The following is a 5,131-nucleotide window of genomic DNA, read 5'->3' on the forward strand; positions in this document are numbered from 1 at the left end:
ATATTGTCATCTAAACCATACTACTATGATTTCCAATACAGGAACACAAATTATCTTTCCATTTATTTAGGTCTCCTTTAATTTCTTTAAACAACATTTTGTAGTTTTCAGTATACTCTTTCTCTTTTAGAACAATAATATCATTTGTTTTTCCTGCTTTCCCCTCAAACTCTTCCTGTCATAGACATATCAATGACTGTGGTAGTTATGTGTCAACTTGGCTGGGCCTGGTTTTGAGTGGCTGGGCAGCTGTAGGTAGCATTGCCCATGATGAGACTGGTAATCAACTCCATGGTGGAATCTACTGGAAGCAGCTGAGTAGCTGCCTTAGGGATGTGGTCTGCTTTTAGTATATAAGATGAAGTTCTGAGAAAAGTCACTAGCTTTTCTGGCACATCTGGATCTTGCATTTGGCCAAGTCTTCATCTCAGTAGCCTGCCATGTGGTATGCTGATCTTGAGACTCCTTCTGGAATTGAAGTAGTGGCCTGTCCTGTTGTTTGATAATTTTGGACTGTGCCATTCTACTTGTCAGTCTTGGGTTTATCAGCCTCAGCAGCCAGCAGTTATCTGAGTTAAGAGAAGCCTCCAGCTTCAGTGGACCAGGAACAAGAGACAGAGCTGAAGTCCAAGGTCAGGGGCCTTCACCCAGCCCCTAGAGCCAGTGTTTTGAACTCAAACTTTTAGCCTACTAAACTGTAAGAGAATAAATCCCTGTTTGTCCAAACGATCCATCTGTGGTATTTTCAGTTAGAGTGGCACTAGAGAACCAAAACAATGACTAATAAATATAATCATGTTTTCCATCTTTATGACTTTCATACTTTTAGGTAATATGTGTTGGTATTTAGAAAGAAGTGATTTTTCATATTTAATCTGTATCATAACAACACGGTATTAATGATGTCAATAATAAAGGATACCCACTTGTGCCTGGGACTATGCTAGATACTACTTTCCATTCATTATCTTATTTAATTATCTTATTTCCCATATAACAGATTATTTCCTTCAGTCCCTATAAGCATTTTCATATAGAAATCAACCCTCCTATTCAAGCATAGGCAGAAGTTAGCAATACAGGAAAAGGCAAAAGGATAAGAATCTGTGTAGTTGGGAAAAACAAACAGGAAAGGTGTGTGTCAGGGCTGTATCCTTTCACCATATTTATTCAATCTGTATGCTGAACAAATAATCCATGAAGTGTGATTATATGAAAAAAACACAGCATTAGAACTGGGGGAAGACTCATTAACAATCTGTGATACACAAATGACACAGCCTTACTTGCTGAAAGTGAAGATGACTTGAAGCACTTATAATGAAGATCAAAGACTAGTCTGCAACATGGATTATACTTCAACATAAAGGAAACAAAAATCCTCACAACTGGACCAATAAACAGCATCATGATAAATGGAGAAAAGATTGAAGTTCTCAGGGATTTCATTTTACTTGGATAAACAATCAATATCCACGGAAACAGCGGACAAGAAGTCAGACATCATATTGCACTGGGCAAATCTGCTGCAAAAGACCGCTTTAAAGAGTTAAGAAGAAAGATATCACTTTGAAGACTAACATGCGCCTAACCCAAGCCATGGTATTTTCAATCACCTCATATGCATGTGAAAGCTGGACAATGAATAAAGAAGACCAAAGAAGAATTGATACCTTTGATTCATGGTGTTGGTAAAGAAAATGAAAATACATAGATTGCCAGAAGAATGAACAAATCTGTCCTTGAAGAAGTGTAACTGGAATGTTCCTTGGAAACGAGAATAGTCAGACTTCATCTTACCTACTTTGGTCATGCTTTCAGAAGATACCATTGCCTGGAGAAAGATATCATGCTTGGTAAAATAAAAGGTCAGGAAAAAAGGGAAAGACCTGCAACAAGATAGATTGACACAGTGACTACAATGATGGGCTCAAGTATAGCAAGGATTGTGAGGATGGCACACAACCGGGCAGTGTTAAATTTGGTTGTACACAGGGTTGTTATGAATTGGAGCCAAATCGACGGCACCTAACAACAACAACAACAACATGGCCATTTTACTGTGCTTTAAGAACATTATAGAAATTGTTAGGGAGGTGGCTTGATGTGTAACACATTAAAATTTTTCCCTTTTAAAATATTGGGAAATTAAATGATGGAGAGAATTTTCGCACAAAACATCTGATCATCAAGAATGAATTATTAACATCAGGCAAAGGATGTCTAATTTTTTTCTCAGCATATTTTTTGTTTTTCTATTTTTACACATTTTTTTTACTTAATCCTGGGCAACAATTTTAAAATGTAGAGAGTATGATCTTAAACTAACCTTGGAAGAAGTATAGGCAAGATACTCCTGCAAGCAAGAATGGAGAGATTCATACTTTGGACACATCAGCAAAGACCAATCACTGGAAAGGATACCATGTCTGATAAAGCAGAGAATCAGCAAAAATGAGGGAAACCCTCAGGGACATGGACACAATAGCCAAAGCAATGGGCTCAAACAGGCCAATGATCATGAGGATAGTGCAGAACCTAGCAGTACTTTGTTTTGTTATATTCATAAAGTTGCTAAGAGTTGGAGCCAATTTGATGGCAATGAACAATAACAATTTTATAGATGAAGTTACTGAAATTCAGGGAAGTCTGTGGCTGGCTTAAGGTCACACAGCCAGAGCTTAGATGGAGGACAATTGGACTCAAGGTCATTCTCTCCACTCCCATGTGCTGCCTTCTCATTAGGTTCTGTGACTTACCACTCTGTCCCAGCTCACACCTCAGCAACTTTTGTGCTGCTCTACTACAAATGAAGATAAACCTCTCCTGTCCCAGCTCCAAGCCTTTCTCAAGGAGAGTCTTCAAAGGGTTAAGCTTCTCACTAACAAGTTTCATTACATACTTTTGGCTTCCTGAGTTTAGTTAAAGAAGCACAGTAGTTCAACCAAAGCAACCTTGCTGGAGATAAATATTATATTTTCCTATTCATATTTCTCAATTTCCCAAAAGTCCCCATGACTCTATATTATGACAGACCAGAAGATGCTAAATATCATTGTCTTTCCTTTTCTGGGCTTGCTATTCATTGTTACTTTAGAAAATGAAAATGCACAAGAAAAAGAAACCATGCTGTCTTCTGAACTGGCCTAGGGCCCTGAGTTTGAAGGCTAATTAATGAAAAGTTGCTTTTTGTCAAGACTTAAGGTCTAAAAACCCAATAGAGAAAAAGACTTCCAGTAAGACAGAGGAATAGGCAGATAAGCGACACAGATCCTCTTCAACAAAGAAAAGAAAAACCAATTGATAGAGATACAGGAGATAATCCTAGAACCCTGAGCTTTGAAAGGAACTATACAGAAGTGGATTATGCACCAATTAGTGGAAAAACCTGAACGAAAACAGTGAGTACAGAGACGGTTAGAGCTGCAGACTGTTGGCTACTCTGACGAGACCAAGAGCCTGAATATTTCCAAGTGGTGTTGGGACCTGAGAATTGACCTAAAGATCAGTCCCAGTCACCAAGGGCTGCGGGGACAACTGCTCTAGTGGCCTATGACTAGGAAGGGAAACACTAAGGAGGGAGACAACCTGAGATGTGGACTTTCTGCTGTCCTGAGGGTGCAGCCATTTTGAATGTTTACAAGCAGTGGCCATTTTGGATATTTAAAGTGACCGATGGCACAGCCTTTTTGAATGTTTACAAGTGGTGGCCATTTTGGATATTTAAAGTGACCAAGAGCGCAGCCATTTTTAATGTTTACAAGTGGCAACCATTTTGGTTTTAAAGTGATAGCATTCTCATTAGGATTCCAGGGACCTAAGAAAAGGCTCTATTTGCCAGAATTGGCAAGGACATACAAGAGGCTGACAAAAGGAAAGGAGACAGGTGGTGAGTGTATAAGTGCTGTCCACTAGTGAATAAAGGAGCACAGCACAGTACCCTGCCTGTATAGATAACATACAAACAAAACAAAGAAAATGAAAACTGTGGGCAAGCAACTCCAATGTATAATCACCAATTAAATATAAACACAAAAACGTCATAATGCCTCAGAGACAACAGAGCATCACAGTGCACACAAAGAAGCAAGATAAAGCAGGAGAAACAAGGGACCAAGATATAGACCCGAAACACATCCCTGAGGAAGACACATTATTGGAACTCCCTGATAAGGAATTCAAAAGAATTATATTTAGATATCTTCAAAGGATTGAGAGACAGACAAAGGAAAACACAGACAAAACCCTAGAAGAATTTTGGAGGAAAATATAAGAACAAAATAACAAAATAAATGAAAAATTAGAACTGATTCTAATCTACAGATAGAAATCCAGAAGATTAATACTAAATTGCCATAAATAGATAGCACATTGAAAGGGCAAAGGAGTAGAATGGATGCAATGGAAGACATAACTAATGAGATTGAAGACAAATACTGAATACTTCTTTGGAAAGGGATCAATCAGAAAGAAGATCAAAACAAAATGAAGAAAGCCTAAGGTTTATGTGGGATACCATCAAAAGGAATAACCTACATGTCATTGGAATTGCAGAACAGGAAGAGAAAAATGAAACCACTGAGAAAATTGTCCAAGATTTGTTGGAGGAGAACTTACCTGATATGACGAAAGATGAGAATATATCCATTCAGGAAGTACAACAAACCCCAAACAGGACAGACCCCAACAGAAAAACACTGAGACATATCATCATCAAACTCACCAAAACCAAAGACAAAGGAAGAATCATGAGAAATGCATGGGAAAAACAAAAAGTTACCTACAACAGGCAACCAATAAGACTAAGCTCAGATTTCTCGACAGAAACCAGGTAGGCGAGAAGACAGTGGGATGGTATATATAAAATACCGAAAGAGAAAAATTTCCAACCAAGAATTATGTACACAGCAAAATTGTCCCTCAAATATGATAGTGAAATTAGGACATTTTCAATAAGCAGAAATTAAGGGAATTTGTTAAACCCAAACCAACCTTACAAGAGATGCTAAAGGGAGCCCTTTGGACAGAGAAGCAACAACAACCAACAACAATTGACCATTAACACACATGATGATATAACCCAGAAACCAACCCAGCTATGGAAGTATCCAAAGTAAATAAGCCTACAAGA

This window comes from Orycteropus afer, unplaced genomic scaffold, assembly GCF_000298275.1.
Source record: "Orycteropus afer afer isolate SDZICR_OR568_19922 unplaced genomic scaffold, OryAfe1.0 scaffold00041, whole genome shotgun sequence".
Classification (NCBI taxonomy): domain Eukaryota; kingdom Metazoa; phylum Chordata; class Mammalia; order Tubulidentata; family Orycteropodidae; genus Orycteropus; species Orycteropus afer.